Here is a 23104-nt window from a genome sequence, read left to right as displayed (position 1 = left end):
TTTTATTTATACTTTTACTGTCCACTTTGCCAAAAATAGAACAAAGATTTTTCACTTTGCCATCAAAATTGAATAAATTTTTTTTACTTAGCTTGGGCAACCTTTAAGTTTTCTCCTTTTGTGACCGAAATAGAACTGTGGTCAACGGGTCCCGTTTCACATTATGCTGCTTCAGGACCACAGCTGTTCATTTATTTCTCAAAGGTCTCGTTTTAGTCCGTTCAGTACGCCGATGGCAAAGTGAAAAATCTTTGTTCTATTTTTGGCAAAGTGGACAGTAAAAGTATAAATAAAATTGTAAAAGATATAATATAAACAATTAATTAAAGGAGGTTTTTTGTGTCGCCCATGATGATGAAACGATAGTTTTTATCCCATTTACAATCGTGGGAGAAGCTTTTTCTTGAGGCGTTTTTCCTCCATTTTTGAAAAGTGTAACCTTATATTTAATAACTGGGTTCTGTATTTATATGGAAAAGTTTTTCATTCAACAGAACTCTATTATATGATATAGAACTAATAATATCCTAAACAGAAATATGTTTAATTTTGAATAAAAACTAGGAGATTTATTTTGTATCTTATGTTTTCATTCATCTTTCAATATATTATAGACATGCATAAGAAACTCTGTACATAGGATTTATTAATAATGAGATTTGTTAATACTAAGAACACTTTGAGTAAATTGTTTTGTCTTAGATTTCACAGACTGCTTTCTTTAACATCCAAATGCATGTCACATATAACATAATAATGCATAATGGTGCTTCTGCCCCTTCATGGAGAAAGCCAGAAGATCAAAGACTCAAGCAATGAGAAGAGACACAATCTGTCAGTGACTGAGATTCAGTAATGGAAGACTTATTCATCTCTGAGGCATCTACAGGTGAATCACGGGCTAGAGATGCCTTGTAAAAGGAGGAACACTGTGTGATGTTTGAGGATAATACAGGTACAGCATTGAACTATGCAGTTAGTAATTTGGGCAATCTATTAAGTATACGAGTTAATATTACCTTTCTTAATATGAATTCTAATATCACTAAGAAAAATCTCAATATATGACACACGAAGAGAAGAAAGAGCTAAACTATATCATACTGGGGCTTTTGAATATGTGTAATGATACCTAATAATTCAGACAGTAAGAGAGGAATAAAAGAAGGAATAGCGAATAAAAAAAGGATAATATTCATGGGTCAGAATGTATTACATTATCTTTTAACAATTGAAGTGCAAATTAAATCTAGCTAGTTTCTGTGAGTTAAAGCTGTAGGCGTTGGGTTCATTTCACCTTATGAGACTGAGCTGAAAAAAGATGGCAACCCTGCCCGAAGAAGGATCATGCAAATACTGCACTTAGTATGCTATAGGATCTTTCATTTAAGAGTCCTCGATGTTGCAAGAAAAAGAAAAACATCATTTGAATTTTCACCATTTTCAATAAGAATTATTTAAATCAGGAATAGCACATCTAAATTGTTCATTTACATATGTATTTTTTGATATCATGTGAAAACCTAGGTCTTATTGTAATCATATTACCGTGTCACTAGCTGTCATCCAGTGAAATTCTCCAGCAAATGGAGCTCCTCTCTACCTTGCAGCCACCCAATCTTTACACTGTTCCTTCATCTCCAGTGGCAGCACACAAAAGGGAACGCCCCTGTCTTTTGCTTGCTGCCGCTACAGCCGCTGTGGTTTTCAATTAGTACAATAACAAAGAAACAAATAAGAAGAGAAAACATAACTTATGTGGATAATATCAAAAACAGTCATGTCTAAGTACTGGTGTCATTGACAGTAGTGTTACATTGATCTACATGATAAGTGAATGAACATACATCAAGTGAAATTGGGATTACACCAGAGCTCTATGATGATACATTTGGATAATGTATTGGTAAATGAACAATAATTTATTAAAGGAGCCCACGTCTTATCAAAAGATCTCTGGCAGCCTAAAGAGTCAGCTACTGCTCTTTCATAATTGATTGTTCTTTATAAACAAATCCATGACCCTTGACCCTCTTTTGCGTTATGAAGAAGAAGTAGCTGTATGTCTTCATGTTCTGGACCTCCTGCCGATCGCCATGGCTGTGGCCCTATTTATGAACTGTTCCACTGACAGTGATATTACAGCTTCAATCCTGCTAATGGATCAAAATAAAGTTTTATTGTTCAGTGTTGGGATTGTAATAAAAGGGATATGAGAGTAGCGGTAACAGAAAGAATCAGCTATTGCCAATCTGTGGGAAATTGGAGAAGGAGAAGAGGTTTTCATAGGCTGTTGTGTCATAGGTGAGGGATGAGGGAAAAGAAAAAAGAAAGTTAAACTATTTTTGAATGAAAAAGGACTGACCTCACAATAATTTAACTCTAAAACCACATCTTCTAATTACTTTATATGCATATTATGTCATTTTACCCCATACAGAAATATATATTTCTATTACTCATCAAATTATTCTTTATGGTGTATTTAAATGATGTGCTGATGTGTACTCATATTTATTTCTATATACATCTTTTGCACAACCATCATTCGTTTATTGACAATTCCCTTGTTATACCTATATATTGTTTGGGGCAGATATATTCGCTTCATATATATGTACACGTTACAGATGTGTTTTATGTGTACTATTATTATTATTTATTGTACCACAATCATTAAATAATTTGTTATTTAATGATATCCCATACCTTTTGTTTATGTATCCTTATTATATTCTTTTATATTCAATGCCTAAGATGGATGTAACTCTCAATATCTCACCCTTTCTTTGCTTAAATTTTTTAAAGATTCTTTTACTAAAATCTTTCCATGGACTAACAATGCTACCACACCTCTCAATTATTCTTTTAAATACTCATTCAATCAATCCTAAGTAGTGTTTCTAAATGTTATTATTTTAAAAAATGTTTTTATCTATATACGGTGTTTTGGGATATACATTTCCTTCATATATTTATACGATGTAAAGTCATTATTATTATCTTTTGCATCTTTTGTGTGCTGTTTCTATTCAGCAACACATCAATATGCATTCCATTTATTAAACTATGCTTATTATTGTATCCATGTGATAAGATCATGTATATTGCCATTTTGTTTGTTTTTAAAAATATTTTGGTCTGTATGTTCCTTTTTCGTTTTTGAATATTTTATCTTTATTCCCTAAAATATTGCTTTTTGTGTTTTTCAACACCTCCCTTTATTGTATATTTTTTCATATGTATGTATATATTTTTTTATTGTAGACTCCTGAAGCAGGCCTAGCAGCCGAAACACAACGTTTGTGTCAAGTCTTTTTACCAAAATAAGCGTTTGATTCAAAGTATATACCTCTCCAGTCTTTGGTACCCGTGGTCAACCTCCCACTTTTTTCTTTACTACTCTGTGTTTTCCCATGGGGCATTTCGAGTTCTCTGTTTTTGGCAGATTCTTTTCGATTTGTGCATTTACGCCAAAAAAAAAAAAGAAGAAGAAGTTTATTTCAGCTCTTTCAGACATTTTTCTGCTTGGAAAATGAGCTCCATAGATATTCAATAAGTGATAGAATTAAAATAGCATGAAAACACATGTACAATTAAGATATATTAAAAGTCTGCCTAAATAAAAATGTCTTCACTTTCTTTCTAAAAGTAACACAATTGGTAAAAACCCATATTTCTTTAGGTTAAGTTGTTCCATATTTGAGGTAGAATTACTAAATAGACTCTCTCACAAGTGTTCACTTTATGAACGGCATGTATGTCTGGAACCACATATTAATTACACAGACAAGCATGTTTAGACCAGGGGACATACCCAGACAGTTAGATATTCAGGATATCCATAATAAATATGCAAAAGATACATTTTCATACAGCGGAGTTAGTGCATGCAAATTATCTCATGCATATTCATTATGGGATCCTGAGAACCTGATCAGCTAGATGTTTCCGAAGGACTGGGTTGAAAACCCCTGGATTACATAAAGTATAAGGTATCAACACAGAGGAGACCACAGCTGCTGCCATCCTATGAATGGATTTAAACATCAGCATATTTTTATATTTAACGCTGTATGTAATAGGTAATCAGTGAACCTTAATAAGGGCTGGCATGATACATTCATATGATATGCCTAGCAAAATCCTTGCAACTGAGTTTCGCACAATTTGCAGAGCTTTAGTCATAGAGATTGGTGGCCCTGCAGAATAACATTTGCATAGTCAAAACAAATAAAGAAAGTCACCTGCATAACTGTCTGAAAATTACTCACTGATATAAAAGATCTACACCACTGCAGTACTTGTAACTTAAAAAAGCATTGATTGCACAATCTACTTTACATGTTGTTTCAGAATTAACTGCCCATCAAGAACCACTTCTAAATTCAAACCTTCGATCATACCAGGACATTTGAGTCATTCAACTTAACTATATTGAGTGCATATGGCAATCTCTTCACTAATAACAAATGGTGTTTAAATCATAATATTGCCTACATATAGATGGTAACACAGTAAATGACTGCAGATAAAGTCCTGCATGGTCCATCCACTCTGCCCAACAAGGTGGCTAGAGACATGCTCGCCACTCTGTGTGGTCCCCAGCCACCCATGCTTAAACAAACACTGGTTGTCAAGTCTCCATCATGCTAGCCATATAGGTAGCCAAACATGATGGGAGTCTTGGTTATAACCATATATCATCCCCAAGTATTGCTGACAGTATTCAACTTACCACTTAAAATATTTTCCCCTCCCCCTGAGCTGCCCAGCACCCTCATTCTCAGCACGTGACAATAAAGTGATTTACAACACTGGATTTGGTGAAGCTTCATCTGTCTTTTCCAATTTGCGGGACATAGACCGTAGAGGTTTATCAGGCTTTGGCTTTAATTCCCACTATTCTTGCCCAACATAACATCTCAACACCCATGTTGTTTTTCCATCCTCTTTCTATTTAGGCATCTCCTGTGTCTATTCCATGCATTTTTGGATTTGCTCACCATTTTTAACTCTACCGCCTCCAGGCGTTCCAGGCTTCCACTTCCGTCTCTGTGAAAAAATATTTCCTGATATTACTCTACTCCTAAGTTTACCACCCTGCAACCTCCATTCATGTCCTCTAGTTCTACCGACCCTAAGTCTCTGGAAGAGGTTTGTTTGTATATTAATACCTTTCAAATACTTAAATATCTGTATCATATCACCTCCCTCTGTTTACTGTGCAGGATATAAACCCTGTCATGCTAATACCAATAAAACTGGTGGTAAAAAAGTAAGCATATAATGCACAACCCATGTATCTATAATAGATATTTGTGAGATTTATGAACATGCAGTGATTCTAGTTTATATTTTCTATATTTTAGTTATCTTGAAAACCAGACTGTCTGAAGCCTTTGGAGATCAAGGTTTCAGATCCCCGCAAGTAGTACAGATGAATAACAGATGTGTCACAATGAACCAGAAAAAGGACAGAATTGTGATGCTTTTCGAGGTTAGAAGCACCTTGCCTGCTGAGATGCTATTAATCTGTTGATTGTGTTTGTGCCTTTTGAATATCAGTTGAAATAATCTATAGTATGGTTAATACTAGCAAGCAGAGCATAAAAGTTTCCTGGCATCCAAGAGCTAAAAAGAAATGTATATTATTCTGTTGCTGAAAAAGATGTAAGTTTCATTCTTCAGGTTCTAATACATATTTTACATATTTATGATGAAACACTATTTAGGACATGTTATAAATTAAAAACTTACTTTGATTTTATTCTTATTTGTTCCTTGCATGTGACTCATGGGAAACAAAGTTTATGGGCCCAATATTCAGCTGGTGGCAATCAGTATTTTGCCACATCCAGGCACTGGCATTGAAGTCACGGGTTTCCGGAGCTGGCTAATGCATAACCAGTTAAGTGCAATATTTAGTACTTAACTGGCTATGGGTTACAGAATAAAGATAGGATTGACTTTTATGCAGTCCTATTTATACAGTTAACCTTGCCAAATATTGGCACTTAACCAGCCAAGTGCCGACACTGCCCTCGGAATACCCCCCAAATATCCGGTTTTCATTTTGGCGCTAGCTGGTTATTTTCAGCAGCATTAGCCCTGAACAGGCAAGTGAACTGACCAGGAGCTGTTTCTGTCCAGTTTAATTGCTTTGAATATCAACCCCTATGTGCCTAAATTGTTTTCTTAAGTAGAAAATAAATGATTTGATTTTATATAAGACTGAAATTCATGTCATTTCTAGAAACAAATGAAATACATGTAGACCTTTGGTTTTCACTCCCATTCCTAGAGCACCACCAAAAGATAGGGTTTAAAGATTTCCATCATTAATATCTATGAGAGAGATTTCTTGCTTACTACTTCCATTATATGCAAATTTTTCTTATGCATATTCGTTAGAGGTATCCTGAAAATCTGACCCCATTGCTGGCCTTTGAGGACTGGAAGTTAATACCATTGATGCAGAGGTTACATTTAGTTTTATGGTGATCTCTATTGAAAGAGCAGAAAGAGGGGAAGCAAGGGCTAAGGACCCAACAGATGACATGAACAAATTGGAAGAGTGTAAAGGGAAGTATTGGGCATGTGAATGAAGAGGTCTGCCCTTTCCTTCATCAACACACTTGTACTTCTTCCTGAGCCATATTTTTTGAATGTTGCTGGACAAATACTTAGGTTCTAAGGAGCAGATATGGGTCTAGAGAGGAATGATAGTATATGAATTCTAATCCCTTCCTAGTGAAGCTTGGGTACCTCCACTATGAAGTGCTTGGATAGCAGATACCACCATCAACTTAACCAGCCATGGGTTACCGCGTCAAGATAGAACTGCCTTTTATGCGGTTATACCGGCCAGTTAAGTGCTGAACATCGCCACTTAACCAGCTAAGTGCTGACTCCCCCCTTACCAAAACACCCACAAAACAGTCGGTTTTGTGTTAGGCGTTAACCGCAAAGTTTTAGTGGTATTAACTGATATAAGGGGTCCTTTTACTAAGGCATGGCAAAAAATGGCCTGTGCTAGTGTAGGCATGTGTTTTGGACATGCACAGGTCCATGTTTCAGCACCTGCAAAACAGGCCCTTTTTTGGCCGAAAATGGACGTGTAGCAAAATAAAAATTGGCGTGTGTCCATTTTGGGCCTGAGATCTTACCGTCATTCATTCACTTAGTGGTAAGGTCTCACGTGTTAACTGGATGATAATCATCAGCGAGCTTACACTGCCAGTTACTGCCCAATTAGCGCCATGCGGTAGAAAATAAAAAATATTTTCTGGTGCACGAATCGAATGCATGTAAAAAATGGTAATTTAATTTAAGACAGCATTTATAGCCCACATATAGAGAATAATTCTAATTTTATAAGCCAAAAAAAGCACTTATTTGGAGCCTATTCTATAATTCAGATACCAACTTATCTTAATGTAACGAGTCAATTATGTGCCTATATTTAAAGCTTGAGTATTTACATCAACCATAGAGTACTACAATGACAAAGATGCATATAAATTAGTGAGGGGCATAATCAAACGGCGCCGGCCAAATAGATGGCCAGCCATCTATTTGGCCGGCGCCGCAAACAGTGGCCCCGAACCGTGTTATCGAAAAAGATGGCCGGCCATCTTTCATTTCAATAATATGGTTAGGACTGGCCAAATGTCAGAGATCGCTGGGTTTGAGATGGCCGGCATCAGTTTTCGCTGATAATGGAAACTAATGCCGGCAATCTCAAACCTGGCCAAATCCAAGGCATTTGGTCGTGGGAGGAGCCAGCATTTGCAGTGCACTGGTCCCCCTGACATGCCAGGACACCAACCGGGCACCTTAGGGGGCACTGCAGTGGACTTCAAAAATTGCTCCCAGGTGCATACCTCCCTTACCTTGTGTGCTGAGCCCCCCAAATCCCCCCCAAAACCCACTCCCCACAACTATACACCATTACCATAGCCCTTATGGGTGAAGGGGGGCACCTACATGTGGGTACAGTGGGTTTCTGGGGGGGGGGGGTTGGAGGGCTCCCATTTACCACCACAAGTGTAACAAGTAGGGGGGATGGGCCTGGGTCCACCTGCCTGAAGTGAACTGCACCCACAAAAAACTGCTCCATGGACCTGCATACTGCTGTCAGGGAGCTAGGTATGACATTTGAGGCTGGCATAGAGGCTGCCAAATTTCCAAAGTAGTCTCAAATGTCTTGAATTTATTGTGGAAACTTAAAAGATTAAGACCATTGTTTTCAAGATCGGTCTTTCACACTTTAGTTCAGTCTTAACCAAATTTGACTATTGCAATTCAATTTCTGCAGGTATTAAGCGAAGTCTCCTAAGAAAACTACAAACTGCACAAAACACGGCTGCCCACCTTATATATAGATCTCTGCTTTACAATAAAGCATCTCCTCTTCTTAAGGATTTTCATTGGCTACCTATCAATGAAAGAATTTCATTTAAGCTCTGTGTTCTTGTTCATCAGAGTGTTTATGGTATCTTACCATCTTACATGATAGATCTAATTAAGTTATTACCACGAAATGCCACCTCATCATCTAGAGAATATCTCTTATTACATTTCTCAAGTTGTAATAACTTAACCTACAAAACTATCCATAATGACAATTTTTCTTACCAAAGTACCAAACTCTGGAACTCATTACTCAAGTATATCAGACACTCAGTTGACAATGCATTCTTCTACCATGTATGTACGCACTTGATTGCAAAATCATGTGCATATCTAAAGTCCGGAAATGGCAATAGCCATAACGGCAAATGTAAGCCACATTGAGCCTGCAAATAGGTGGGAAAATGTGGGATACAAATGCTACAAAATAAATAAATAAAAAAATGATATGTCATTTAGAACTTTACTTAAAGTCTACTTCTTTAGATCTGTGTTCAACTAATATGAAAAGAATTTTTTTTAAATAGCTGTATTCTTGTATTAATATTAATTGTCTTATAATGCTTCTTAATTTGTTATGTAAGCCGCATTGAACCTGAGCTTTCTTGGGAAAATATGGAATAGAAATGTCATAAGAAAGAAAGCTTCCAGGTAAGTAAAACATTAAACACCTACAGTGTATAGAAATGGGGATAAAGGACAATATCTGGAATGCAGTGTATACAGATGCTTGTAGTGTGGGAAATATGGTTCAAGATCTAGAGGCTGTGATATAAGAGGCTGACTTGCATTTAGTGAGGATCATGGAGATGTGGTTCATAGAGAACCATGAATGGAATGTAGTTATACCAAGCCTCAATCAGTTCAGGAAAGACGAGATAGGAAGAAAGGGAGGAAGACTGGTGTTGTATGTTAAAAATAAGATTAAAGCCACACAATTGCAGGACTTATGGGGTAAGAAAGAGGCACTGTGGGTTAATCAGGAAAGAGAGAATGGAAAATCTATTTACATTGGTGTGATATACAGACCTCCTTCACAGACAGAACACTTGAACAGAGATTTAATTGAAGCCATTCAAAATATAGCTGTGAAAGAGGAAGTACTACTAATAGGTAATTTTAATGTGCCGGATATTGATTGGGGTATCCCTTTTATGGTGTCATCTAGAAGTAGGGAGATCCTGGATTCTCTACAGTTACTAATGAAATACATGTGGGACAGGGCCATACTGGACCTAACACCAATTGGGGCAGTGATTCTAATACTATAGAGGGTGATCATTTTGGCAACCAGTGATCCCTTGCTTTACTATCATAAAATGGCATTCTCCCCTCCTTCCTAATGTGTGTAATATGTTTTGTCCAGAATTGTCTACCCCTTTAATTTTAGACCTTTCTTTTTTTAACTTTAGATTGTAAACAGTCTAGATGGAATTTCCTATGGGCAGGATAGAAAATTTTAATAAACTTGAAAAGGGTTTATTCTAAAGTGAAGATTCTAGACTTCAAAAAAAAAAAACAGACTTTGTCTAGATGGGGGAATACTTTAGGGAGTTGTTAGCCAGATGAAAACATCTGGAGGAAATAGAAAAGCAGTGGGAAAAACTGAAGAGCTATTGTAGGGGCAACAGACCTTTTTGTTAGGAAAGTAAATAAAAGTATGAGGAAGTGCAGGTCACTTTAGTTGTCAAAAGTAGTAGCTAACAAGTTCGATTCCCACTTCAGGCACAGGCAGCTCCTTGTGACTCTGGGCAAGTCACTTAACCCTCCATTGCCCCATGTAAGCCACATTGAGTCTGCCACGAGTGGGAAAGCGCAGGGTACAAATGTAACAAAAATAAAATAGATACTATTGGAGATTCTACATGGAATGTTGCTACTATTGGAGATTCTACATGGAATGTTGCTATTCCACTAGCAACATTCCATGTAGAAGGCTGCGCAGGCTTCTCTTTCTGTGAGTCTGACGTCCTGCACGTCAGACTCACAGAAGCAGAAGCCTGCGCGGCCACATTGATGATCTGCAAGGGTCGACTTCTACTTCAGGCACAGGCAGCTCCTTGTGACTCTGGGCAAGTCACTTAACCCTCCATTGCCCCATGTACGCCGCATTGAGCCTGCCATGAGTGGGAAAGCGCAGGGTACAAATGTAACAAAAATAAAATAAATACTATTGGATATTCTACATGGAATGTTGCTACTATTGGAGATTCTACATGGAATGTTGCTATTCCACTAGCAACATTCCATGTAGAAGGCTGTGCAGGCTTCTGTTTCTGTGAGTCTGACATCCTGCACGTACGTGCAGGACGTCAGACTCACAGAAGCAGAAGCCTGCGCAGCCACATTGATGATCTGCAAGGGCCGACTTCTACTTCAGGCACAGGCAGCTCCTTGTGACTCTGGGCAAGTCACTTAACCCTCCATTGCCCCATGTACGCCGCATTGAGCCTGCCATGAGTGGGAAAGCGCAGGGTACAAATGTAACAAAAATAAAATAAATACTATTGGATATTCTACATGGAATGTTGCTACTATTGGAGATTCTACATGGAATGTTGCTATTCCATTAGCAACATTCCATGTAGAAGGCTGTGCAGGCTTCTGTTTCTGTGAGTCTGACATCCTGCACGTACGTGCAGGACGTCAGACTCACAGAAGCAGAAGCCTGCGCGGCCACATTGATGATCTGCAAGGGCCGACTTCTACTTCAGGCACAGGCAGCTCCTTGTAACTCTGGGCAAGTCACTTAACCTTCCATTGCCCCATGTAAGCCGCATTGAGCCTGCCATGAGTGGGAAAGCGCGGGGTACAAAAGTAACAAAAAAAAAAGCTAGCTTTCATAAACTACAAGAGATAGCAGAAAAAGGAAGACAGGCAACAATATCTGGAAAAGCTAAGAGAAGATGGAAAAATAGAAAAGAAAAAATGCAAATAGAAGAAAATTGCCATTATGGTAAAATGCGGGGAAAAGACATTTTTTAGATATGTTAGAAGTAAAAGTGGTATTGTGAGACTCAAGGGTGAAGGGGAAGAATGTCTAGAAGCTGATATGGATAATGCAAAATTACTTAACAAATATTTCTGTTCTATGCTCACAGATGATGGGCTGGAAGTAGTACTACAGAAGACAAACACAAATAGGAATGGTAATGTAGTAGACCTTGAACAATTCTTAGAAGACTGACTCTGGGCAAGTCACTTAACCCTCTATTGCCCCAGGTACAAATAAGTACCTGTATACAATATGTAAGCCGCATTGAGCCTGCCGTGAGTGGGAAAGCGCGGGGTACAAATGTAACAACAAAAAAAAAGACTGTGTTTATGAGGAGCTTGCTAACCTAAAGGTAGATAAAGCGATGGGGTCAGATGGGATACATCTGAGAGTATTGAAGGAACTTAGAGAAGTTCTGGCAGCACTGTTGTCTGACCTTTTCAATGCTTCTTTAGAGTTGGGAGTGGATCCGGAGGACTGCTGAAGGATAGATGTAGTCCCTCATCACAAAAGCAGAGATAAGGAAGAGGTTGACAATTTAAGTGTTTCCATTAATTTACTCACCACAGAGGTTAGTCCGACCTCAGTGGTGAGTAAATTAATGGAAACACTTCTAAAACAGAAGACAGTGAGGTTCTAGAATCCAATGGATTGCAGGACCCAAGGCAGTATTGTTTTAGTATAGGGAGGTCTTGCCAGACAAATCTGTTTAATTTCTTTAATCAGACAGATGCTAGATATGGTGCACGTAGATTTTAACAAAGCCTTTCACAGAGTTCCACATAGGCAACTGATAAATAAACTGAATCGTTACTGTATGGGTCCTAAAGTGACTGACTTGAGTTAGAAAATGTTTGAGTGGAGGGCAACAGAGGATAGTGGTAAATGGAGTTTACTCTGAGGAAATGGATGTTGTCTCAAGGACTGGTTCACGGCCTGGTTTCTTTTTACATTTTTGTAAGAAATATTGCAGAAGGGCTGTCTGTTAAGGTTTGCCTCTTTGTGGATAACATCAAAATCTGTAATAGGGTAGACACTCTTGATGGTATGGATAACATGGGGTGGGATCTAGCGAAGCTTGAAAAAAGGTCTAAAATTTGGCAGCTAGGATTTAATGATAAAAAATATGCAAGGTCATGCATTTGGGCTGCAAAAACCTGAGAGAGCCGTACAGCATAGGGGGTAAAATACTCCTGTGTACAAAAGAAGTGCATGATGCTGGGCTTGATGGACCTTTGGTATGTCCCAGTATGGCAATACTTATGTACTTATATATGTGTGATGATCTTAAGGTGACCAAACAGATAGAAAAGGTGAAGGATGTATGGGTGCATAGGTAGAAGAATGGCCAAAAAGAAAGAGGAGGTGATAGAGGCAGCTCCTTGTGACTCTGGGCAAGTCACTTAACCCTCCATTGCCCCATGTAAGCCGCATTGAGCCTGCCATGAGTGGGAAAGCGCGGGGTACAAATGTAACAAAAATAAATAAATAAATAATTAGCAGGTAGAAAGAGCAGTAATAAACTCTCTGTATTTTGTGCTCACTTTTCTACACTGTTCTATACAATAGCATTATACCCAAATGGGCATTTAAATGTCTGTCCTTTAATGATGCTGTCTGTTCAGAAATCATAAGTCTCTGGTGGGACCTCATTTAGGGGCCCTTACTACTACTACTACTACTTAACATTTCTAAAGTGCTACTAGGGTTACGCAGCGCTGTACAAGTTAACATAGAAGGACAGTCCCTGCTCAAAGAGCTTACAATCTAAAGGACACGTGAACAGTCAGTCTGATAGGGGCAGTCAAATTGGGGCAGTCTGGATTTCCTGAAAGGCAAGAGTTAGGTGCCGAACGCAGCATTGAAGAGGTGGGCTTTAAGCAAAGACTTGAAGATGGGCAGGGAGGAGGCTTGGCGTAAGGGCTCGGGAAGGTTGTTCCAAGCATAGGGTGAGGCGAGGCAGAATGAGCGGAGCCTGGAGTTGGCGGTGCTGGAGAAGGGTAATGAGAGGAGGGATTTGTCCTGTGAACGGAGGTTTCGGGCGGGAACGTAAGGGGAGATGAGGGTAGAGAGGTAGTGAGGGGCAGCAGACTGAGTGCATTTGTAGGTAAGAAGGAGAAGCTTGAACTGAATGCGGTATCTGATTGGAAGCCAGTGAAGTGACCTGAGGAGAGGGGTGATATGAGTATATCAGTTCTGGCGGAATATAAGACGTGGGCCCTTTTATTAAAGGGTTGGCACATGGCAATGGGCTTGCCATGCGCCAATCCGGAACTAATGCTGGGCTACCACAAGAGCTCAGTGGTAATTGGGCAGTGCGTCGGGTTAGCACGGGTGGCCCTTACCTAAGTGTTCCCCCTAAAATGGCCACAAGACAAACGGTTCACTTACCACACAGCCATTTCTTTTTGAGAAAAAAAAAGGCAGCCTTTTACCTGCTGTGATAAAAGGGGGTTTCAGCATGCATCAGAAACACGTGCTGACACAAGCGCAGGCCCCCCTTTACCGCAGCTTAGTAAAAGGACCTCTAAGTACCGTTTACAATTCTGGAGTCTGCACCTTCATAAAGATACACATAGTATGGACTCAGTTCAGAAGGTGGCTACTAAAATGGTCAGTGGTCTTCTCCCTAAAGTATATAAGAACAGACTTAAAGATCTCAATATGCACACTCTGGAAGAAAGATGGGACAGGGGAGATATGATCTAAATACCTCCATGGCATAAATGCACAGGAGACAAGTCTCTTTCAATTGAAAGAAAGCTCTGGTATGAGGATATAAGATGAAGGTGAAAGGAGTAATCTAAGGAAAGATTTATTTACGGAAAGGGTGGAAGATGCATGCAACAGCCTTCCAGTGGAAGTGGTGGAGATGAAGACCGTATCTTACTTCAAGGAGAGAAAGGGATAGTAGATAGTATGGATGGGCAGACTGGATAGGCAATATGGTCTTTATTTACTTTCATTTTCTCTTTTTATGTGAATAATAACCCTCTCCGTTACTACTATTACATTTTATGAAATACTCAGAAGCAGAAAATATTACAAATTCTGTTTACTGTGCAAATAAATAGAAAGTATTATTTTTTATTGCTTACTATTTCTTTTTTTGTCACTGGTCGAAGCAAACACAAAAGTGCTAGAGCCACCATTACAGCAAATAGCAAAAACATAACTAAAGAATAAAAATGTAATTTAAAAATGCCCCAGGGAGCCATAAATGGCATTCTCTGCAATATAAACCAGAATCTAAAGAGAATGTATTTATTTTGATTTATTAACCATCTTTATGAAGAGTTTCACCCAAAGCAGTGTACAACAGGTATGTTATAATGGATGTTTGATACAATATAGTAGGTCATTGCAAGGCACTTGCACATGTAAATGGATCCACATGTAAATGTTGATTTTGCATTCAGTGTTACATACATGTGGAAGGACCAGTGACATACTGTTTTGGTCATCCTTGGAGGAGGCATGTCGGGGACATGTTAGGGGCAGTTCTGCTAGGTAAACATGCAGGTCGTATCTCACAAAGCCAAATGGACACCAAGGGTGGAATTTTTCAACACTGGCATTTGCACCTACTATAAATGTTACACAAGCTCCAACTTCATTTGTTTTCTAAGACCTGGTGTTTGCAGAGCTGGTGGCAAGAAGAAAATTGGTTGAGCTTAGTTTACATAATTTTCTCTCTCTCTTCAATGCTGTTTTATTTTTAATCCCTTTAACCATCTTTGCCCTTTCCAGCCCTTCGTAATCTCCCCTCATCTTTTCCATTCTCTTTCTCTGTTTGCCATCACTTAATCTTCACTAGTTCCTGCTTTCTGTTCCTCTCTGTATTTGGCTGTATGTATTGGGTTGTCTCTGTAAGTACCTGGTAGTTCCCCTTAGCCACTCACTCATTTTTTTCCAACTTCTGCTCTATGTTCCTGTGTTACTGTATTGGCAGTGTGAGTGTGTGTTTATGCGAGTGTGTGTGTGTATTGTGAAGATAGAGAGAGTTTTATGGTAGGCTGATGGAGGGCTTCAGGAATCAGCATGAATGACTGATTTTTGCATGTATATGAACTTCAGAGCCATACAATTGGTTTCTATATATACTGTGTGCGAGATCACTCTCAGACAGCCCTCTAATAGCCTTCAGCTTATTAAAAAGTGGAGAAAAAAAGACCTCAGTTCAAATTCAAAAGCTCAAGCTACTCATACTTGAGCACATTTCAAACCATCACTAGTCAGAAAACAAACTCCACGAAAAACTGAGGCATATATCACAGGCAATCATTAAGGTGAAATTTGCAACCCCACCATACATAGTTCAATAAATAGTGCCAAAATTATAGTTTATCACAAGTTAACTTTTATGATGTAGTACTTAAAGTTTTCTCTCATACTAAAGCTTTTAGGTATATTGTTTGCAGAGATCATTCCCTGCATGGGCCTACTGGGCTGAGGCCCAGGGGCCCAATGGTCTGGGGTCTCAACTCCCTTCTTATTATCAAGGCGAGCTTTGCGCAGCAGCCTACCCGTACAGTCTGGTGGCTGTGTTTTTCAGGAACGTGATAAATCTATTTATAAACTTTACTGAAACCCTGATTGTTTATTATTACTCGTGTCAATACCCTATACCAGTAACTTGACCAAGCAAAATATTTATTTTCTTCCTTACTCTATACGATGCAACCTACTTCTGCTTACATCATTGTCATTGACTTTTTGTCACAAAAGAGCAGGATTAACACTATATTGGGCTGTAGGCAAACATATATTTGTCCCTCCCCAGATGTACTTCTTTTCTTACCACTTCCCCCCCACTGAATTTGACCTCTCCAGAAGTAGCAAGAAAAAGTGCAGAGCCTAGCTTTGGGTATGACAGCAGTAATAGTTTGTGAGTGAGCTGGAGATCTGCCAAGTTTCCCAGTTCCAGGAAGGAAATTCTGAGTCATTCCTGGATTTCTGACAACCCTATCCTAGTACATTATCCAGCTTATAATCGAAAGACCTATATTTCGACCCAAATCGGGAGATGGGCGTTTTTCTTGCAAAGGCGCCCAAATCGGTATAATTGAAAGCCGATTTTGGGCGTTTCCAACTGCACTCCGTTGCGGAAACGAATAAAGTTGATGGGGGCGTGTCGGAGGCATGTCGGAGGTGGGACTGGAGCGTGGTTATCAACCGAGGAGAGATGGGCATCTGTAGCTGATAATAAAAAGTCATTTTTACCGTGATTTTGGGTCACTTTTTTTTTCACGAACAAGTCCCAAAAAAGTGCCCCAACTGCCCAGATGACCACTGGAGGGAATCGGGGATGACGTCCCCGGACTCCCCCAGTGGTCACTAACCCCCTCCCACCAAAAATAAAACCCACTTTAAAAACTTTTTTCCCAGCCTGTATGCCAGCCTCAAATGCCGTACCCACCTCCATGACAGCAGAATGTGTTCGATCCTCTCACAGCCTTTCCCTGGGTCAGATGTGGCTCTCGGGTGCACTACAGGGTCACATCAGCATTGTATTATGGTGGGTGTAGAGCTGCTGCTGTGTGACCACACACCTGCTGAGATAGAGAACATACAGGGGAATTTCCGGCAGCACATGACCACATATAGGGAGGCAAAAGATTGCTCTCTATCTCCACCTGCTGGTAGATGGACACAACCCACCAGTCTATGGATGGATCGGCTTGATGATAGGGAAGGAATTTTCAATGGCTGTGGGAATGTGAATTCATTAGCTTGTGTTACAGTCTCACGATGTTGGTAGTTGGTAGGCTCTTCTCCCATGGTGCTTTTCCCCCTGCCTACTGGGTCAGAGTGTGCCCTGTTGTGTTTCCTGTTGTAGTCCATGCGGTAGTGGCCATTTTTGTATGCCAGTTTTAGTTCCCTTTCCTGTGTTAGCCACATTAGACAACTTAGTTCTTACCTTGAATGTGGCTGAAAGAGGGCATTGTACACCATTCTGCCAGCTCTGACCTACTGCTAATCTCAGTACCAGGGAGACTTGTTGCCAGTGGGGCACAACCTCTGCAGTTAACTGTGAGTAAACGTGCTTATTCCAATAAAGGACGTTTTCGGAGAGATTATGCAGGTCCCTGGAGCACTTTTAGTGGGTACCGTAGTGCACTTCAGCCAGGTGGACCCAGTATCACGTCCCTCGCCTGCTCAACGCTCCTCCCGACTAGGTCATCCCGCAGTATCATCTGAAAGGGACAAGGATCAGTCTTAGGAAAGGTCGGTTGCGGTTTCCTATTTTCTGGCAGCTGTCATCCTGGTTGGAGCAAAGGTCGTGGCCATCTTGAGTAGCTCAAGGTGATCCGCCATCTTGGATACAGCATCTCCTAGGAAGCCATCTTAAGGTAACAAGATCAGGAAGGAAGCCCATATTTGGGCATAGGGCGGCTCCTCTGATGGGGGCAGCCATCTTATGACAGCTGCACATGCTTGAGGCTAATGCCTGCACTACTTAAAGCCCTGCCACCAGTCCTTCTTTGCTTCAGCTTCTATTCGGTTCCCTGAGCAGTGGCAGCGCTTCTGATGGTTCTTCTGAGTATTCCCTGGTCCTGACTTCTGCTGGTTCCTGTTAACCCTCTGCTCTCTGCCTGCCCTGAATTCTGCTGGTTCCTGACAACTCTCTGCTCGCTACCTGCCCCGATGTCTGCTGGTTCCTGACTTCTCTCTAACTGCTGCTTGTCGGGACTTCTGCTGGTCCTTGACTATTCTCTGCTTACAGCCTGCCTGGATCTCTGCTGGTTCCCGTTCCCAAACTGCCTATAGCCTGACCCGGCCTCCGGGACTTTCTGTCATTCGTGGTCAGTCCGTCAACCCCTGCGGTTCCAGAAGCCCTGTTGGCTGCCCACACCTGGGGGCTCAACCCCTGGGGAACGGCGGTCGCCGCAGGTGAAGACTTGGGGTTGTTCAACTGTCCCTTGGAGGGCTGGGGTCTACTGTCACTTCTGCCCTCCAGCTGGACCTAAGGGCTCACAGGATCTCCATAGAAGACACCCAGGCCCATCCCCCCCTACCTGTAACAATTGTGCTGGTAAATGGGAGGCCTCCAAAACCCACTGTACCCACATGTAGGTGCCCCCTTCACCCCTAAGAGCTATGGTAGTGTTGTACATTTGTGGGTAGTGGGTTTTGGGGGAGGGGGGTTGGGAGCTCAGCACCCATGGTAAGGGAGCTATGCATGTGGGAGCTTTTTCTGAAGTCCACCGCACTGACCTAGGGTGCCCAGTTGGTGTCCTGGCATATCAGGGGGACCAGTGTACTACCAATCCTGGCCCCTCCCATGACCAAATGGCTCAGATTAGGACGTTTTTGAGCTGGGCGTTTTTAGTTTCCATTATCGCTAAAAAAAAAAAAACGCCCAGCTCAAAAACGTCCATTTTTTCGAAAATACGGTTCGGCCCGCCCCTTCACAGACCCGTTCTCGGAGATAAACGCCCAGGGAGATAGGCGTTTGCGTTCGATTATGCCCCTCCACTACACCTGAAGTGCTGATTTCAATTGGTGGTATCAGGAGCTACAAATAGAACACTGAATTGGAGATAAAAGTTCAAAAACAGGAATGTGACAAGTCTTCCTGCTGGAACTGGGCAACTTGGCAGAGCTGGAGCAGTGGTCCAATAAACAGGAAAGTAGGACAAGTCATTTTCACTTTCCATTGCCTCTGGTACAAACCAGAGAAGCCAAGGGTGGACTGCCCCAAAGAGTAAGAGTTAAGGGCAATGTATTTGAGGTTATAAATTTACAGTGTTACATGTGAAAGAAATTTCATACATGACAGCAGAACAATATTTGGCTTTCTTTGGTGCTTCTGAAAGGATATATAGGCAAAGTGGAGGCAGTATTAGGGTAATATTCAATGGAATTTGCCCAGGTAATGTAATAGTTAGCAGGATAAATTCCCTGGGCTGAAAACTTCTCTTCAGTAAGTATATGCACAGATACATTGGCACCACTGGATTTCTCTATTCCAGCCCAAAGTTTCAAAGAAAAGTTCTATTTATATGAGTCTGTGTCTTCACCAGAAACACAGGCATATACAAAAGAGCATGCAATCTGTAGCACTGTTTTCTAGTGCTATCCTGCTGCTCATGTGCTCATTCAAGCAGTGCCCCCACCAGGTTTGCTCCACTATCATGTAAAGTTCTTGAATTTGCTGTCAGTTCACTTTCTCAGCCTGCAACAGTCCTACTACTACTACTACTACTATTTAGCATTTCTATAGCGCTACAAGGCATACGCAGCGCTGCACAAACATAGAAGAAAGACAGTCCCTGCTCAAAGAGCTTACAATCTAATAGACAAAAAATAAATAAAGTAAGCAAATCAAATCAATTAATGTGAACGGGAAGGAAGAGAGGAGGGTAGGTGGAGGCGAGTGGTTACAAGTGGTTACGAGTCAAAAGCAATGTTAAAGAGGTGGGCTTTCAGTCTAGATTTAAAGGTGGCCAAGGATGGGGCAAGACGTAGGGGCTCAGGAAGTTTATTCCAGGCGTAGGGTGCAGCGAGACAGAAGGCGCGAAGTCTAGAGTTGGAAGTAGTGGAGAAGGGAACAGATAAGAAGGATTTATCCATGGAGCGGAGTGCACGGGAAGGGGTGTAGGGAAGGACGAGTGTGGAGAGATACTGGGGAGCAGCAGAGTGAGTACATTTATAGGTTAGTAGAAGAAGTTTGAACAGGATGCGAAAACGGATAGGGAGCCAGTGAAGGGTCTTGAGGAGAGGGGTAGTATGAGTAAAGCGACCCTGGCGGAAGATGAGACGGGCAGCAGAGTTTTGAACCGACTGGAGAGGGGAGAGGTGACTAAGTGGGAGGCCAGCAAAAAGCAGATTGCAGTAGTCTAAACGAGAGGTGACAAGGGTGTGGATGAGGGTTTTGGTAGAGTGCTCGGAAAGAAAGGAGCGGATTTTACGGATGTTGTAAAGAAAGAAACGACAGGTCTTGGCAATCTGCTGGATATGAGCAGAGAAGGAGAGAGAAGAGTCAAAGATGACCCCAAGGTTTCGAGCTGAGGAGACAGGGAAAATGAGAGAGCCATCAACAGAAATAGAAAACGGGGGAAGCGGGGAGGTGGGTTTGGGGGGGAAAATGAGAAGCTCGGTTTTGCTCATATTTAATTTCAGGTGGCGTTGAGACATCTAGACAGCAATGTCAGACAAGCACGCTGAAACTTTGGTTTGGATGCAAGGTGAGATATCAGGGGTAGAAAGGTAGATTTGGGAGTCATCAGCATAGAGATGGTAGGAAAAGCCATGGGATGAGATTAATGAACCAAGGGAAGAAGTGTAGATAGAAAAGAGGAGGGGACCAAGAACAGAACCCTGAGGTACGCCGACAGGCAGAGGGATAGAAGTAGAAGAGGATCCACCAGAGTGAACACTAAAGGTGCGGAGGGAGAGGTAGGAAGAGAACCAGGAAAGGACAGAGCCCTGGAATCCAAGTGAGGACAGGGTATCGAGAAGTATGCTGTGATCGACAGTGTCAAAAGCAGCGGAAAGATCAAGAAGAATGAGGATGGAATATTGACCTCTGGATTTAGCCAGTAATAGGTCATTAGAGACTTTAGTAAGCGCAGTTTCGGTTGAGTGGAGAGGGCGAAAACCAGATTGTAGTGGGTCAAGAATAGCATGTGAGGAGAGAAAATCAAGGCAGCGGCGGTGAACAGCACGCTCAAGTAATTTGGAGAGAAAAGAAAGGAGGGAGATGGGTCGGTAATTAGAGGGACAAGTAGGGTCGAGTGAAGGTTTCTTAAGGAGAGGTGTGACCACAGCATGTTTAAAGGCAGCAGGGACAGTCGCAGTGGAAAGTGAGAGGTTGAGAATGTGACAGATAAAAGGAATAAGAGCAGGAGAGATGGCATTAAGAAGGTGGGTGGGAATGGGATCAGAGGAACAGGTGGTACATTTTGAGGAAGAAAGGAGAAGTGTAGTTTCCTCAATAGTAACTTCAGGAAAGGAGGAAAGGGAATGAGGGGAAGGAGAGAGAGGGGAACGGACTAGTGGAGGGAGAGGTGGTGAGGTAGAGAAAGCAAGGTTTATCTTTTGAACCTTGTTGTGAAAGAATTCAGCAAGGGTCTGAGGAGATAATGAAGGGGGAGTTGGGGGAGGGGGCACCTTGAGGAGAGAGTTCAATGTGGTGAAGAGAAGTCGAGGATTAGAGCCAAGAGAGTTGGTCAGTTAGATATAATAATCCTGTTTGGCACGTGAAAGAGCAGATTGGAAGGAGGTCAGCATGAACTTAAAGTGTAAGAAATCAGCAAGGGCCCGAGATTTCCACCAGAGGCGTTCGGCGGAGCGGGTACAGGAACGTAGGTAGCGGATATTAGAAGTCAGCCAAGGTTGGGGTTTTGTACGCCTTACAGGGCGGGTCATCAAAGGTGCAAGAGTGTCTAAGGCAGAGGATAGAGTATTGTTGTATGAAGAAACAGCCTCGTTGACAGATGTGGATGGTGCCACAGTAGAGAGGAGGTTTGAAACATGGGAGGATAGAGATGAAGGGTCAATATCGTGAAGATTCCTAGATAAATTAGATAAGATAGGACGGGACTGGGAGGGAGGAGATTTAAGTGTGAAAGTTATAAGATGGTGATCAGAGGAGGGAAGATCAGAGGCAAGGAATCTAGAGGGTGAACAGTTGGAGGAGAAGATGAGATCAAGACAGTGACCATTTTGATGAGTGGGGAGGTGGAGCATAGTTGGAGATTAAAGGAGGACGTTAAAGCGAGTAACTTGGAAATATAAGAGTTGGAAGGATCATTAGCAGGAATATTAAAGTCACCAAGGATGAGAGAGGGGGAGGAAGGATCATGGAAGAAGGCAAGCCAGGCATCAAAGTCACTGAGAAAGGATGAAAGGGACTTATCAGGGGGACGATAAATGACCGCTATTCGAAGAGGCAGAGGAGAGAAAAGGCGGATAGAGTGGACTTCAAAGGAGGAAAAACAGTGAGATTGAGGTGGAAGAAGGGGTTGAAATCTGGAGGAGGGAGAGAGAAGTAGTCCAACACCGCCCCCATGCCCAGCAGGGTAAGGAGTATGTGAAAATAGATAACCGCCATGGTACAGGGCTGCGACTGAAGCAGAGTCATACTTCATACTTCCCCCCCCCCCCCCCACACACACACTATTATTCATTCCTACTGTACTCCTTTTCAGCCACTACTTACGCACTCACTTGTTCCATTGGTTCTTTCTGTAAATAATGAGCACAGGTCATGCACCATGAAACAGGGCCAAAGGGCAAAAACTGATAAGCATGTGAACCAGGAACTGATTAGACATTCCTGCATGCAAGCAGGCATGGGAAAGGAGTAATTTTGAAAAGACAAGAAAATGTGGTTTAGCAACTGAGGGGAAACAGATGGTGTTGAAAGAAAACAGGATGATTTCTGAGGAAGATAAGTTGCAAAGCCTATGTGAAGTGTTGTTTAAAATAAAGGTATATAAGCAGTTGAATCAGTACAATACTTTGGAGAGATAGTGGCAGAGAACACCTATGTGTAGCAGCGCTGTTCTCCCATGAGAAACTATTGATTGTATCTGTACTTTGATAAGTAATAAAATTTGCTTTTCTCATACATGGCCTTGGTCTTTTATCAATCCAAATTGTGAGTGGCTAGTACATAATTAGTTTGGAGTGGTGGTAAAAAGACTAGAATATAACATTTCCAAAGGTCCTGTACAGACTTCAGCT

The sequence above is a fragment of the Microcaecilia unicolor genome, chromosome 1, assembly GCF_901765095.1.
Source record: "Microcaecilia unicolor chromosome 1, aMicUni1.1, whole genome shotgun sequence".
NCBI classification, from domain to species: domain Eukaryota; kingdom Metazoa; phylum Chordata; class Amphibia; order Gymnophiona; family Siphonopidae; genus Microcaecilia; species Microcaecilia unicolor.
Note: the sequence above shows the minus strand (reverse complement) of the source record.